Raw genomic sequence first — 17442 nt, 5'->3', positions numbered from 1 at the left:
TTTGGAGAAGAACTGGGATATTCCTGTGCCTGAAAACCTCGTGTTTTTGTCATTTGTAGCGAGTGCCGCAGAAGCTTCTGAGATAAAGGTGCTGTCTGGACGGGCCCTAAAAAAATGGGATGACAGAAGATTAATATGGACTATACCTGACAAATGGGGAAAATTGAATATAAATGTTAAAATCTGCTTTTTTGTAGGCAATTTGTCAGTAAAATAACAACATGAAGGAGTGCGGATTGGGAGAAGGAAAAGATAACCACGAGACAATAGCTTGCCTGTCATTTACTCTTCCACTCAACCATTCCATTTATCACTCACTTTTCTCCCAATATGATTTGATATAAGGGGCTTCATTTCATTTCACCACTTGAGCATCCACAGATTTTGGTATCTACAGGGGATCCTTGTCAACCCCCACAATGCTTTCCTGCTATTGTGATGTGATGTGGCGGCAAAAAAAGCCAATGGGATTTTGGCCTGCATCAATAGGAGCATAGTGTCTAGATCTAAGGAAGTAATGCTACCCCTCTATTCTGCTTTGGTTAGACCACATCTGGAATACTGTGTCCAATTCTGGGCACCACAATTCAAGAGAGATATTGACAAGCTGGAATGTGTCCAGAGGAGGGCGACTAAAATGATCAAGGGTCTGGAGAACAAGCCCTATGAGGAGCGGCTTAGGGAACTGGGCATGTTTAGCCTGAAGAAGAGAAGGCTGAGAGGAGATATGATAGCCATGTATAAATATGTGAGAGGAAGCCACAGGGAGGAGGGAGCAAGCTTGTTTTCTGCTTCCTTGGAGACTAGGACGCGGAACAATGGCTTCAAACTACAAGAGAGGAGATTCCATCTGAACATTAGGAAGAACTTCCTGACTGTGAGAGCCGTTCAGCAGTGGAACTCTCTGCCCCGGAGTGTGGTGGAGGCTCCTTCTTTGGAAGCTTTTAAGCAGAGGCTGGATGGCCATCTGTCAGGGGTGATTTGAATGCAATATTCCTGCTTCTTGGCAGGGGGTTGGACTGGATGGCCCATGAGGTCTCTTCCAACTCTTTGATTCTATTTTATTTGTCGTGTCAGAACAACCAGTCAAATTATATTACATTTCTAACAGAGCAAAGCAAACAAGCAGATTACAAAATTTGTGAGTATGAGAGTTGATTAAATGTCCTTTGACCAGTATCTGGCCACTTGGAGTGCCTCTGGTGTTGCTGCAAGAAGGTCCTCCATTGTGCATGTGGCAGGGCTCAGGGTGCATTGCAGCAGGTGGTCAGTGGTTTGCTCCTCTCCACACTCGCATGTCGAGGATTCCACTTTGTAGCCCCATTTCTGAAGGTTGGCTCTGCATCTCGTGGTGCCAGAGCGCAGTCTGTTCAGTGCCTTCCAGGTCGCCCAGTCCTCTGTGTGCCCAGGGGGGAGTCTCTCATTGGGTATCAGCCATTGGTTGAGGTACTGGGTTTGGGCCTGCCACTTTTGGACTCTCGCTTGCTGAGGTGTTCCAGTGAGTGTCTCTGTAGATCATAGAAAACTATTTCTAGATTTAAGTCGTTGACGTGCTGGCTGATACCCAAACAGGGGATGGGCTGGAGATGTCTCTGCCTTGGTCCTTTCACTATTGGCTGCTACTTCCCGGCGGATGTCAGGTGGTGCAATACCGGCTAGACAGTGTAATTTTTCCAGTGGTGTAGGGCGCAGGCACCCTGTGATAATGCGTTTGATTCTATGATTCTATGATTCTATTGTCATCTTGATACCGCGTGCTCATGTTCCACCTTGTGGCCAGTGGTTGAAATGCTTCCATAAGAGATAGCTGGACTGGACAGGAGTATGTTTTGGAGAGATTGAAAGCTGCTCAGGTACTGCATGTCCTGATTTATTTTTTCATTTGTGAAAGAGGAACCACGTATCATTTATGGTGTAGAACCTTTGAGCCTGCAAATGTTGTTGGCCAGCTTCTGAACTTTTGGAGACACATAGAAAATGGAGATCAAGTTTAGAGAGCCATAACTTTTCCACTACTGTGTTGTTGAAGGTTTTCATGGCTGGAATCACTAGGGTTGCTGTGAGTTTTCCGGGCTATAGGGATATGTTCCAGAAGCTTTATCTCCTGACAGTTTGCCCACATCTATTGCAGACATCCTCAGAGGTTGTGAGATTTGTTGGAAACTAAGCAAGCGGGGTTTATATATCTGTGGAATGTCCAGGGTGGGAGAAAGAACTCTTGTATGCTTGAGGCAAGTGTAAATGTTGCAATTGGCCACCTTTAATGGCCTTTCAGCTTCAAAGCCTGGCTGCTTCCTGCCTGGGGGAATCCTTTGTTGGGAGGTGTTGGCTTGCTCTGATTGTTTCTTGTCTGGAATTCCCCTGTTTTTTGAGTGTTGCTCTTTATTTACTCTCCTGATTTTAGAGGTTGTTTTTAAATATTGGTAGCCAGGTTTTGTTCATTTCCATGGTTTCCTCCTTTATGTTGAAACTGTCCACATGCTTGTGGATTTCAATGGGTTCTTTGTGTAGTCCGACATGGTGGTTGTTGGTGTGGTCCAGTATTTCTGTGTTCTCAAATAATATGCTGTGTCCAGGCTGGTTCATTGGGTGCTCTGCTATGGCTAACTTCTCTGGTTGAAGTAGTCTGCAGTGCCTTTCATGTTCCTTGATTCATGTTTGGGCAATGCTGCTGCATTTGGTGGTCCCTGTGTAGACTTGTCCACAGCTGCATGGTATATGGTAGACTCCTGCAGAGCTGAGTGGATTTTCCACTACCTGTTGAGGATCATGCGGCCTTACAAATGGTGTCAAGCAATACTGGGAACTTAATTTCAATAATATCACGATCCTCATTCCTGCCATCTACAAACAAATTCAGCATGTAGTATCCGAGCACCATTTTCATATTGTTGCACTTTTGTTGCACAAAGATCCGCCTAATCAAAGCTATGGTATTCCCTGTAGTAACCTACGGATGTGAGAGCTGGACCTTAGGGAAGGCTGAGCGAAGGAAGATCGATGCTTTTGAGCTGTGGTGTTGGAGGAAAGTTCTGAGAGTGCCTTGGACTGCGAGAAGATCCAACCAGTCCATCCTCCAGGAAATAAAGCCCGACTGCTCACTGGAGGGAAGGATACTAGAGACAAAGTTGAAGTACTTTGGTCACATCATGAGGAGACAGGAAAGCCTAGAGAAGACAATTATGCTGGGGAAAGTGGAAGGCAAAAGGAAGAGGGGCCAACCAAGGGCAAGATGGATGGATGGCATCCTTGAAGTGACTGGACTGACCTTGAGGGAGCTGGGGGTGGTAACGGCCGACAGGGAGCTCTGGCGTGGGCTGGTCCATGAGGTCATGAAGAGTCGGAGACGACTGAACGAATGAACAACAACAAGCACTTTTGTTTTTGTTGGTTTGACTGTAGTATTTCAAAGTAGATAACTCTTTGAAATAAACATTCCATAATGATATAGCATCATTCTATTTATTTAATGTTTGTTTATTTAAAATATTTATATCAAGTCTATTTTGCTTTTAAACCCTGAGGATAACTCACTATAACCAAAGCACTTAGGGGCCAGTGTGGTGTAATGGTTTGAGCGTTAGACTATGACTCTGGAGGCCAGAGGCGCATCTACATTGTAGAAATCCTGTAATGTAGTTTGACATCACTGTAATTGTCTTGACTCAATACTATGGAAACCTGGGAGTTGTAGTTTGGTGAGGCACCAGCATTATTTGCACTCTACGTGGGGTTGCTTTTGAAGATTATTCGGAAACTTCAACTAGTCCAACGGTCAGTGGCCAGATTACTCACTAGAACAATTTTCCCCAGAATTTTCCCTGGAATTTCAGTTTCCCTGGATGTTCTTTTTTCCCTGGATGGTTTTGAGAAAAGAAGCGGAATAGTGGCTTCAAACTACAAGAGAGGAGATTCCATCTGAACATTAGGAAGAACTTCCTGACTGTGAGAGCCGTTCAGCAGTGGAACTCTCTGCCCCGGAGTGTGGTAGAGGCTCCTTCTTTGGAAGCTTTTAAGCAGAGGCTGGATGGCCATCTGTCAGGGGTGATTTGAGTGCAATATTCCTGCTTCTTGGCAGGGGGTTGGACTGGATGGCCCATGAGGTCTCTTCCAACTCTTTGATTCTATGATTCTATGATTCTATGGGACGAGCTGGTCTATGTCCTATAGTTTAGCTTCCTTGTGTGAGACTGCCCCAAAAATGGCTCCTTTCCCTCCCAGAGCCCTGAACAAGAGGCGGAACCAAAGCTTAATTATGATGGACAGGTGGCCTGACCTATGACTGCAAACAGATAACAGAAAGAAAATAAAGTTGGAGTTCCTGGTACAGCCGTACCAGCACAGGTATCCTTCCAATAATAATAAAGTAAAATAACAAATGTAATAATAATAATAATAATAATAATAATAATAATAGAGTAAAATAATGTAAACGTAATAATAGAGTAAAATCATAAATGTAATAATAATAACAACAGAATAAAATAATAACCTTGCCTCAAGTATAAGAAGAGGGAGTCTTTTTTCAGCCTAAAAAGGCTTATGCTTGAGTGTATATGGTATGTTGCCCTGGCATTGAAAGCCTTGCATGCCACATTAAATGATGTGGTAGGCTGTATCCGGCCCTTGGGCCTTGCGTTGTGACATATGTGGTTTATCTTAACAAGAGGTTGTCACTATATTTCTTACCTAGGAAGGAAGTACGTTGCCTTCCCTTTCGGTGGTCAGTCTGTTGCTCTGTTTTAGGAATGATGTATGACCAGCCTGGAGCCATACCACGTGAGACCAATGTTTCAGAGAACAGTCAGTGGACATTAAAAAAAATGTAAAGCAGAAATAGCACAATCAAGTTATCTCAGGACTTGTCTAAACAGGCAAAACAAATAAATTAAAATTGATACTTGTTTCCAGTGCTAGCATAACACACTGTAATTCATTTCATTTCACCTTGACCCTTTACCCTGTAATTTTATGAAAAATCTGGATTATGTGTGCCTTTTGGATTAGGACTTTGCATCCAGACCTTTGGCCAGTTTGGTTGCCCTTCTTTGGACACATTCCAGCTTGTTAATGGTCTTCTGGAATTGCAAAGCCCAGAACTGGACACAGTATTATTCCAGGTGAGGCCTGACCAAAGCAGAATACAGTGGGACGATGCCTTTCCTTGATCTTCTCGACACTATACTCCCATTGATGCAGCCTGAAATCACAATGGCTTTTTTAGCTGCTGTTTTACTCTGTTGACTCATGTTCAGCTTGTGGTCTTTCCTTCAGGAAGAAACTAAAGTCTTGGCTTTGGGACCAAGCATTCAGGCAGCTGGCTGAGCAAGAACTGTAATGACTTGTGAGAATTGTTAATTAAGAGACCTTGAACTGGAACTCTGGACTATGTTTTGGATTTGTGGACTCAGACTTGGTTATGTTAATATATTAAGGGGCAATATTTTTAATGTATTTTTATTGCTGTTGACTTGTTTATGTGAATTGTTGTGTTCTAACTGTATCTTGTCGGCATCTAATGACTGCCAATTGTAAGCCGTCCTGAGACCCCCTTTTGGGGTTGAGAAGGATGGGATACAAATGCCCTAAATAAATAAATAAATATTTGTCAGAGAAAGCTATAGGCCTCATAAAACTACGACTCCCATGGTTCCATAGCACTGAGCGATGCCATTTAAAAGTGGCATCAAACTGTATTCATTGTACAGTGTAGATGTACCCCAGGAATCTAATCCAGAAGAAGAGTGGCCAGCTGTAGGACTTTTGCAAAGGTAGCTTAAAAGTGTGGCATTTGCCATGGCTCATGGCTGGAAGCAATCGTCCTGTATGGAATGATTCAGCCGGTAATCTTGACCTTTGTACTTTGTGTGTGCTCTGTGTTTGGACATTTCGTGAGCCTCTTATTAGTGACCTTCAGAACTGACATTTGGACAGTTCTTTGTGCCTTAGACTCTGGTTGGATTACTGCTGTTGTTGACCATGGGTTGTTTGACTACTCTTGCAACCAGCCAGGCTTTGAAGCTGCAAGGCCATTCAATGCTAATCAAAGTGGCCAATTGCAACATTCACACTTGCCTCAAATAGACAAGAGTTCTTTCTCCCACCCTGGACATTTCACAGATATATAAACCTCACTTGCCTAGTTTTCAACAGACCCCTCAACTTCTGAGGATGCCTACCATAGATATGGGTGAAACAACAGGAGGGAATGCTTCTAGAACATGGCCATACAGCCCGGAAAACTCACAGCAACCCAGACCTGCAATAGTTTAGAAATGATTTGAAGACAATCAAGAACAACAATGATATCATTCAGGAAGAGGAGGTCTCACTCTATTTTTTAAAAATGTTAAATACTTCAGTAACATAAAAACAAGCAACTCCTTGCAAATATTTGGGGGCTCCAGCAGGAATCATATACAGTAAGTTTATGTTGACATGTTCCAGTGATACTTCCTCTATTTCTACTATCTATGCTGGCCTTTTTCCTCCCTGGTCTGTCATCACTTTTTTCCTTCTCTGGCTTGGCTTTTGGGGTCACGGTAGGGGGGGAAAGACAGTAGCAGCTGCAGAATAGAGCCTGAAGCCTTGGACCCCATTTACTAATCTGTCCGGGCGCAGAGAAAGAGAAAAGATATGATAGCCAATGGAACAGATGGTGCATGGGATTGCTGCTCTTGTTTTAATTTCCTGGTCATAGTATTTGTGTGTGTGTGGGGGGGGGGGCACCAAATCCCATCTGATCTTGGAGGCTAAATAGGGGCAGCCCTGGTTAATACCTGGATGGGAGACTGCCAATGAATACCAGACTTTATTTCAGAGGAAGGAACTGGCAAAACCACCTCAGGGTATTTGTTGCAAAAGAAAACTCTGAAATTCATAGCATCTCCATAAGTCAATAGAAGACACAAACTGTATTGCAATATTGGAGACCTAGTTCAGGGGTCCTCAAACCAAGGCCTGGGGGCCGGATACAGCCTCCAAGATCATTTACCCAGCCCAAGCTCAGGGTTAACCTAAGTCTGAAATGACTTGAAAGCACACAAAGAGCGAAAGTCTCTTAACTCAGCAAAGGGAAAAAGGGAGGAGAATATGAATTCTCGTCCTTTCCAGTAGATTCAAACAAAAGCATACTGGTGACTCTCCTAGATTGCGTGCTCCTCCTCATGCATAACTTTTGTCACCGTGACCACACTGAGGTCCCTCCTACACTGCCAAATCATCCAGATTATCAAAGCAGATAGTCCACATTATCTGCTTTGAACTGGATTATATGAGTCTACATTGCCATATAATCCTGTTCAAAGCAGATAATCTGGATTTCATATGGCAGTGTAGAAAGGCCACAGGTGTTGCTTGGTCCCATGTTGGTGAGATGTTAGAGGTTATCCCATTGAGGGACTGTAACTCTGACCGGATGAATGTGGGGCAGGTGTGCACTCTGTGAGGTTCAGAGCTTGGTGTCATTTTGATCCTGAGTATTGTGTTAAATTCTGTTTCCTTTTGTTGTGGAGGCTGTCCTGCCAGTATCCAGGGTGGATCCTTTGAATGACTGGATCAAAAGGGCAGGGTGTGTGTACGTTGGTGTTTCAACCCTATTAACTGATCATCTTTCATTGTCTACACATGATAGAGAGTAACAGGGAGAGCGAGAATTACAAGAGGTGATCTTGTAAATTTCTGGTGTGGCCACACCATTTGTATTAATGCCATATCATTATTGAGTGCATTTAAAAGGAGGAGAGGAGGAGGAGGAGGAGGAGGAGGAGGAGGAGGAGGAAAGGAAAGAAGTAGAGGAGGAAAAAGAGGAAGGAAGATGCGGGGGAAACTATGTTGGCAAACAGGGGGAGAAATCTCAATTTATATTAGAACAAATTTTATTGAGATAATGGAAAGGTTGCCCCTCCACATTTGTATTCTTGGCTTTTAAGGATTTGATGATTCACCGATTTGATTTTAAATGTTCTCTCTGTGAATCTCAGGTCCTCCAATGTGACCCTCTGGTGAACTTCCTCCAGTCAGGCTGGGGTAACTACCTAGGGATTTCTATCCAGGTCCTCTAATGTAAATCAGTGTTCAGCTTCTGGCAAAGTTGAACGAAGAGTCATGCTGGAAGACCTAAACATGCATTTGTTGTTGTTTATCCGTTCAATCGCTTCTGACTCTTTGTGACCTCCTGGACCAACCCACGCCAATGCTCCCCATCAGCCGTGGCCACCCTCAATTCCTTCAAGGTCAAGCCAGTCACTTCAAGGATGCCATCCATCCATCTTGTCCTTGGTCGGCCCCTCTTCCTTTTATTTTCCTCAGCATTATTGTCTTCTCCAAGCTTTCCTGTCTTCTCATTATGTGGCCAAAGTATTTCATCTTTGCCTGTAATAGCCTCCCCTCTAGTGAGTAGTCAGGCATTATTTCCTGGAGTATGGACTGGTTTGTTCTTCTTGTGGTCCAAGACACTCTCAGAAGTTTCTTTATATACCACAGTTCAAAAGCATCTCTCTTCCTTTGCTCAGCCTTCCTTATGATCCAGCTCTCGCATCCATAAGTTACTACGGGGAATTGTTGTTTATTTGTTCAGTCACCTCTGACTATTTGTGACCTCATGGACCAGCCCATGCCAGAGCTCCCTGTCAGTCATGGCCACCCCTAGTTCCTTCAAAGTCAAACCAGTCACCTCAAGGATACCATCCATCCATCTTGTCCTTGGTCGGCTCCTCTTCCTTTTCCCCTCGATTTCTCCCAGCATCATTGCCTTCTGCAAGCTTTCCTATCTTCTCATTATGTGGCCAAAGTATTTAATCTTTGCCTCTACTATGGGGAATACCATTGCTTTAACTATGCAGATCTTCGTTGCCAGTGTGATGTCTCTACTCTTCACTATTTTGTCGAGATTGGTCATTGCACTCCTCCCAAAAAGTAAACGTCTTTTGATTTCCTGGCTGCAGTCTGCGTCTGCAGTAATCTTCACATCTAGAAGTACAAGGTCTGTCACTGCCTCCATGTTTTCTCCCTGTATTTGGCAGTTATCAATCAGTGGTTGCCATAAGCTTGTTTTTTTATGTTTAACCACAACTCAGCTTTTGCACTTTCTTCTTTCACCTTGGTTAGAAGGCTCCTCATCTTCTCCTCGCTTTCAGCCATCAGAGTGGTATCATCTGCATATCTAAGGTTGTTAATGTTTCATACATTAATTTTAACTCCAGCTTTGGATTTGTCAAGCCCCACACATTGCATGATGTGTTCTGCAAACAAGTTGAATAGGTTGGGGAAGATTATACAGCCCTGCCATACTCCTTTGCCAATCTTGAACCAGTCTGTTGTTTCGTGGTCTGTTCTTACTGTTGCTACTTGGTTGTTATACAGATTCCTTGGGTGACTTGGTATCCCCATACCACCAAATATTTATTGTGATCCGCACAGTCAGAGGCTTTAGAATAGTCAATAAAAATAAAAGATAATAATCCAAAATAATCTGGGGAGGCCCTGCTCTTGCTCCCGTCAACAGCACAGATGCGTTTGGCGGGGACGAGAGACAGGGCCTTCTCGTCTGTGGCCCCTCGCCTATGGAACACACTCCCAAATGAGGTAAGATCCGCTCCCTCCCTCTTGGCTTTTAGAAAATAAAATAAAATCATGGTTTTGGAACCAGGCCTTCGAGCAGTAGAAGTAATTGTATGCAGCATTTAAAAAAGACAATGACTTGAACAGAGATTCGATGGACGAGACTGTTTGTTTTAATGATTGTTTTATTGCTTGTGGATGTATTGTTTTAAATTGATTTAAGTCTAATTGTAATGTATAATTGTAATTGTTTGTACTGGCATTGAATTTTGCCATTACTTATGTGTAAACCGCTTTGAGTCCCCCTCGGGGTGAGAAAAGCGGTATACCAATACTGTAAATAATAATAATAATAATAATAATAATAATAATATTCTGAAACTCCCTGCCTTTCTCCATTATCCAGCAGATTCCAAAAATGGCACCAGTTTTCCCCTATCGGCTCTAGTTCTTGAGATACAGAATATACGCCATCTACCAGTTGCCATCTGCTTGCTCATAGAAAACCATGATAATCATATTTAAGAAACTAGAGGTGATGTGATGCCTCCAGTGCAATTTTCTAAATCACTGTCCCAAATAAACCCAGGAACAGGCCTAAAACCCAAGACACTTAAGTTAAAAATGTTTCTGGGCTGGGCTCTATAATAAATTGTTGTTATTTGTCAATAAATGTTAAAAGCAGTAATCAAAAGAAACACAGGTTGAAATATAAAAATTGAATGTAAAGACTGTAATATTATCACCAAAAAAAGACTGTAATATTATCACTGCTTGAAAACACAGCAAAGCAGCAGAATTAAAGAGGATTAAAAAGCCCGGGAGAATAAAATCATCTGTGCTGGCGCCGACAAGATAACAATGCAGGTGCCAAGCAGAGATATAAATAGAAATGTGAATCCCCATTGATATTGCGGCCCATTAGTCATGCCTATTCAAATACAGTGGGGCCAGAGATGAAGCTTTGCTGCAAAGTTCAGATAGGCAACAGCAAACACTTTGTTTGTTCCTGGTTGCCTTAGCAAAGTGGGATGTGGCCCTCTCCCTTTGGAAGTCAATAGAAGGCTTTGTTTGCCCGTTCATGACATCACAGGTGACTCTGATTGGCTAGGTGTGCGGTGACGTCGCATTGGTCTTGACATCATCCCTGACTGTCTGACACCAGGCAAAGGATAAAATCCTTTTTCATTGGAAAACAAATATTTATTCTTGAGAGCAGGTGGCGAATGGGAGGAAAGAGGATAGCTGTAAACAAACAGAGAGGAAAGGGAAGGAGCGGTTTAGGGAACTGGGCATGTTAGCCTGAAGAAGAGAAGGCTGAGAAGAGATATGATAGCCATGTATAAATATGTGAGAGGAAGCCACAGGGAAGAGGGAGCAAGCTTGTTTTCTGCTTCCTTGGAGACTAGGACGCGGAACAATGGCTTCAAACTACAAGAGAGGAGATTCCATCTGAACATCAGGAAGAACTTCCTGACTGTGAGAGCCATTCAGCAGTGGAACTCTCTGCCCCGGAGTGTGGTGGAGGCTCCTTCTTTGGAAGCTTTTAAGCAGAGGCTGGATGGCCATCTGTCAGGGGTGATTTGAATGCAATATTCCTGCTTCTTGGCAGGGGGTTGGACTGGATGGCCCATGAGGTCTCTTCCAACTCTTTGATTCTATGATTCAGGGGAGGAACCTTTTTTTAATTTCCAAAACTTCTACAGTAAAACCGAAGCCACATAAAAATTCAGTACAGTAGTGTTATCTATGCATTGCAAATTTAAAGCATTGGAAAAGGGGTGAGGCTTGAATAGAAGTTTCTGGGTGATTTTGCATTGTAGAATCGATGCAGTTTGGTGCCACTTAAATTGCCATGCTCAATGTTATGGAAACCTGGAAGTTTTAGCTTTTCAATTCTCTGCCAAAGAGTGCACAGAAATGTAAACCCCAAGATTCCATAACTTTCAGCCATGACATTTAATGTGATGCCAAACTGCATTACATATATAGTGTAGATGCACCCGGCCATTTGCTTCTGGTGTGAGAGAATTGGCCATCTGCAAGGACGTTGCCTAGGGAATGCCCAGATGTGTTACCATCCTGTGGGAGGCTTCTCTCATAAACTGCATTAAATATATAGTGTAGATGCACCCAACTATTCACTTCTGGTGTAAGAGAATTGGCCATCTGCAAGGACTTTGCCCAGAAGACGCCCAGAAATGTACCACCCTGTGAAAGGCTTTTCCTCATAAACAACATTAAATGCACAGTGTAGATGCACCCAACTATTTGCTTCTGGTATGGGAGAATTGGCCATCTGCAAGGATGTTGCCCAGGGGACGCCCAGATGTGTTACCATCCTGTGGAAGGCTTCTCTTATAAACTGCATTAAATATACAGTGTACCATTTGCTTCTGGTGTGAGAGAATTGGCCGTCTGCAAGGATGTTGCCCAGGGGACACCTAGATGTGTTACCATCCTGTGAAAGGCTTCTCTCATAAACTACATTAAATGTACAATGTAGATGCACCCAACCATTCGCTTATGGTGTGAGAGAATAGGCCGTCTGCAAGGATGTTGCCCAGGGGATGCCCAGATGTGTTACATCCTGTGGGAGACTCCTCTCATAAACTGCATGAAATGTACATTGTAGATGCACCCAACCATTCGCCTCTGGTGTAAGAGAATTGGCCATATACAAGGACGTTGCCCAGGGGATGCCCAGATGTGTAACCATCCTGTGGGAGGCTTATCTCATAAACTGCATTAAATGTACAGTATAGATGCACACAACCATTCGCGTCTGGTGTAAGATAATTGGCTGCCTGCAAGGACATTGCCCAGGGGATGCTCCAGATGTGTTACCATCCTAAGGGAGACTTCTCTCATGTCCCCACATGGGAAGCTGGAGCTAGCAAATGGGAGCTCACCCCATTCTCCAGATTTGAACCGCCAACCTTTTGGTCAGTAATCCTGCCGGCACAAGGGTTTATCCCATTGCACCACATTGCACTTTCTCAAGTCGCTCCTGACATGAAAAAAAAAAACTCAACCTTTCAATACTACAAAGAAGGAGCAGAACAGATCAGGGGCATCCTTTGGTAGTGCTGATTCTCTCCTTCCTTCCCCTCTCCTTTCTCCTTGTTCTAACAACAGCTGAGACATTTTCTTTCTCAATATCTTCCTGTACATTAAACAATGGGTGGAAAATAACTACAACCAGCAGTTCTTTGAAAATCTGGCATGGAATCATTTCTTTGGATTTTTTTCTTTCTGAACTTTTGTGCCTCCTAGTGTCATGCTGGCGTTTTGTTTCAGTAATTGCCTTTGAAGTCGACATCAGTTTACGGTGACGGTATGAATGAAAGCCCTACAAGAGTGTACCTACACCAGAACTTTCCAAACATTTCATGTTAGTGACAAGACGTTTTAGTCATGTATCATTTCACAATACAGTGATTCAGCAGGGCCCCCTGTGGCTCAATGGGTTAAACCCTTGTGCCGGCAGGACTGTTGACCAAAAGGTTGGTGGTTCGAATCCGGGGAGCATGGTGAGCTCCCATCTGTGAGCTCCAGCTTCTCATACAGGGACATGAGAGAAGCCTCCCACAGGATGGTAACACATCCGGGCGTCCCCTGGGCAACGTCCTTGCAGACAGCCAACTCTCTCAAACCAGAAGCAACTTGCAGTTACTCAAGTCATTCCTGACATGAAAAGAAAGACTAGCAAACTGGAGGTTAAAGCAACACTTTATCAGAGAAATAGACACATCCATAAATTGTAATAATGAAATGTATAGGGACACAATGTATCTCATGAGAACCTTTCATTTATATTTTTTAAAAATATATGATTTATGACTTACTTCACATAGACTCAGGTTTCTCATGGTAGAGACTCTTTCTCTGGAGGTTTTTCAGCACAGGTGGTGTGATGGGTTAAACCCTTGTGCCAGCAGGACCGCTGACTGATAGGTCAGTGATTTGAATCCGGGGAGAGCAGATTGAGCTCCCTCTGTTGGCACCAGCTCCCCATGCGGGGACATGAGGGAAGCCTCCCACAAGGATGGTAAAACATCAAACAACTGGGCATCCCCTGGATAATGTCCTTGCAGGCAGCCAATTCTCTCACACCAGAAGCGACTTGCAGTTTCTCAAGTCGTTCTTGACACACAAACACACACACGCACAAAGCAGAGGCTGGATGGCCGTCTGTTAGCCGTAATTTGTGTTTTCCTGCATGGTTAGGATTGGCCCTTGGGGTCTCTTCCAATTCTATGATTCTATGTTATGTGCCTGTGACACATCTACACACTGCAGCCAACACACTAATGAATCATGACACATCATTTGGAAACTTCTGTTGAATGAATGCAGTTTGACACCATTATTTTTTACTGCCATGGCTCAATACTATGGGATCATAAGTTATAGTTTGGTGAGACACCAGTAATATTTGGAAGACAAGCAAAAGACATTGTGAAACTATGAACCCTTTTACACTGCCATATAATCGAAATTATCAAAGCAGAAAATCTAGATTATCTGCTTTGAACTGGATGGTATAAATCTAAGGTAAGGTAACGGTAAAGGTTTTCTTCTGACATTAAGTCCAGTCGTGTCCGACTCTGGGAGTTGGTGCTCATCTCCATTTCTAAGCTGAAGAGCCGGCGTTGTCCATAGATACCTCCAAGGTCATGTGGCTGGCATGACTGCATGGAGCACCGTTATCTTTCCACCAAAGTGGTACCTATTGATCTACCCATATTTGCATGTTTTTGAACTGCTAGGCTGGCAGTAGCTGGAGCTAACAGAGGGTGCTCATGCCATTCTCTGGATTCAAACCTGCGCCCTTTCAGTCTACAAGTTCATCAGCTCAACGCTTTAACCCACTGCACCACTGGGGGCTCCTGTATAAATCTAAACTGCCATATAATCCAGTTCAAAGCAGATAAACTGGATTTTATATGGCAACATAGAAAGAAGGGCCTGCAACTCCACAATTCCATAGCATTTTGTCATGGCAGTTAAAGTGGTGCCAAACTACATTCAATTCAACTGTTCAGCAATTGAACTCTCAGCCACCTTACTTGGATCTGTGCACATCGTTCGAAAATACATCACACAGTCCTAGATGATTGGGAAGTGTTCGACTTGTGATTTTGTGATACGAAATCCAGCATATAGATCTCGTTTGCTGTGACATACTGTGCCTTTGTGTCAATAATAATAATAATAATAATAATAATAATAATCCTTCTCACCCGGCTTTCCCATGCAACACAAGGCACGGACATATCATGGAAGGAAGGGAAGGAAAGGGAAGGAAAAGAAACAGAAAGGCTATTTTTTTTTTAAAAAAGAAATTGTTCTGATTAAGTAAAAAACTTATTTATTTGTCGTGTCAGGCCAACCAGTCAATTGTATTACATTTCTAACAAAACAAAACAAACAAACAGACAAAATACAAAATTTGCGAGTTTGGTAGTTGATTAAATGTCCTTTGACCAGTAGCTGGCCACTTGGAGTGCTTCTGGTGTTGCTGCAAGGAGGTCCTCCATTGTGCATGTGGCAGGGCTCGGGTTGCATTGCAGCAGGTGGTCAGTGGTTCGCTCTTCTCCACACTCGCATGTCGTGGATTCCACTTTGTGGCCCCATTTCTTGAGGTGGTGTTCAGCGCCTTCCAAGTCGCCCAGTCTTCTGCGTGCCCAGGGGGGAGTCTCTCATTTGGTATCAGCCATTGGTTGGGGTTCTGGGTTTGAGCCTGCCACTTTTGGACTCTCGTTTGCTGAGGTGTTCCAGCTAGTGTCTCTGTAGATCTTAGAAATCTATTTCTAGATTTAAGTCATTGACGTGCTGGCTGATACCCAAACAGGGGATGAGCTGGAGATGTCTTTGCCTTGGTCCTTTCACTATTGGTGAAAAACTTGGTGATCAAAAGGTAATGCTTTCCCTAACATGGGTATTTTTGGCTCCTCCCACATCTTCCCCTCCCACAAATTGGGGAAACACTTTATTTCAAACTTGGGAGCAACAACTGCCATCACGTTAGAGAACTGGCCAAACATCTGGACCATTACCAAAACTCCACTTCCCCACCACCTCCTGAAACATTTGAGAAGAATGCTGGCCTCCACATTTAAAATATGTAAAGAATGCTCTATCCTACACTTGAAGCCAAACGAATGTGATTAGAACAGTGGCTTCTCGGATTTTAAATGTAGCACTCAGTGGAATTTAGTAAATGTGATACTGAAGTGTGAACTTGTATGTAAGTTGGAACAGATACATTTTAAAATGTAAATCCAGCCATGTATAGAGCTTTGGCTAGCATAGGGAAAGGTTAACACTCTTGTTATTTGTTTTGCTGTCTGTGCCCCTTTTCAGGAGATTTCACAGCTCTTTCTGTCCCAGTGATTGATGGATTTTGAAAAATGTGGTTTGTTGTGGAAACAAGGATTGATGATAAAGCTTCAGTAAACATGACAATAACTCCGAGTGAATTTCTCTTCCGAGGAGCAGATTTCTCTCAGTATTGCGTCACCTTCATCCTTAACTATGGGTCATTTGTAAGTTGGATGTTTGTAACTCGGAGACTGCCTATATTAAAAAAAATCTGAATTACACAGCACTTCTAATCCCAAGCATTTTGGATAAGGGATATCCAACCTGTACCAGAAAGTTCCTTGCTGTGTATCGATACACTTTCCACTCATGGTTTATATCTCCCTTTGCTTCCATTCCGCAGTTACTGCTGACTTTCGGAGAAAGTGTCTCCAGCTCACATATAGTGAAGACAAGAATGTGTTATGAGCATTTCTTCCCTTCCACGCCACTTTTTCCTTCTTCCCTTGAGAGAACCTAGGAATGAATGATAGGCTGTTTTAAATGTTGTGGCTGGCGGCCAGAGAGTCTCCCATTCATCAGGGCACACAGAGGTTTATTGTGCTGTTTCAAGTCCACACCCACCTCACTTCCAATCTCCCACCAGTTTCCTGTCTGGTTGCAGAGGAGTACAATAACCAGGACTGTTGTCAGTGGAAGCAGACCTTCTTGGAGCCCTGAGCCCCTTTCTCTCCCAGGGATCCTGTGGGAATCCACAATTTTAGTCACGCAAGACTGCATCCACAGAATAATGTAACAATCCTGGGAACCCAGGGATCCTGGAAGGGGGGCTGTTAATAGTTAACTTATAAGGCTAGCCAAAGTTTCACTCTGCACTTTATGCTTTTCAATCTAAAAACTCTTAGGTAGTTGTAGGTTTTTCCGGGCTATATGGCCATGTTCTGGAGGCAATTTTTCTCCTGACGTTTCGCCTGCATCTATGGCAAGCATCCTCAGAGGTAGTGAGGTCTGTTGGAAGTAGGAAAAATGGGTTTATATATCTGTGGAATGACCAGGGTAATGTTTCAGCTGATCACCTTGATTTGCATTCAATGGCCTGGAAGCGCCTGGGGGGAAGCTCTTGTTGAGAGTGAATTGATGTGCCTGATTGTTTACTCTCTGTTGTTTTGCTGTTGTAATTTTTGAGTTTTTTAATACTGGTAGCCAGATTTTGTTCATCTTCATGGTACTTTAGGTACATGGAACTCTTAGGTACTTTATAAAAATTATTTTCCCTCCTGTTCAGGTATGTGGAGGAGGACAGAAGCAATTTTTTGTGTCGTGTCAGGAGCGACTTGAGAAACTGCAAGTCACTTCTGGTGTGAGAGAATTGACCATCTGCAAGGACGTTGCCCAGGGGACGCCCGGATGATTTGGTGTTTTTATCATCCTTGTGGGAGGCTTCTCTCATGTCCCTGCATGAAGAGCTGGAGCTGATCGAGGGAGCTCATCCGCCTCTCCCCAGATTCGAACCTGCAACCTGTTGGTCTTCAGTCCTGCCGGCACAGGGGTTTA

The sequence above is a fragment of the Anolis sagrei genome, chromosome 2 (genome assembly GCF_037176765.1).
Source record: "Anolis sagrei isolate rAnoSag1 chromosome 2, rAnoSag1.mat, whole genome shotgun sequence".
NCBI classification, from domain to species: domain Eukaryota; kingdom Metazoa; phylum Chordata; class Lepidosauria; order Squamata; family Dactyloidae; genus Anolis; species Anolis sagrei.
The sequence above is the reverse complement of the archived record's forward strand: the minus strand, read 5'-3'. Positions refer to the sequence as shown.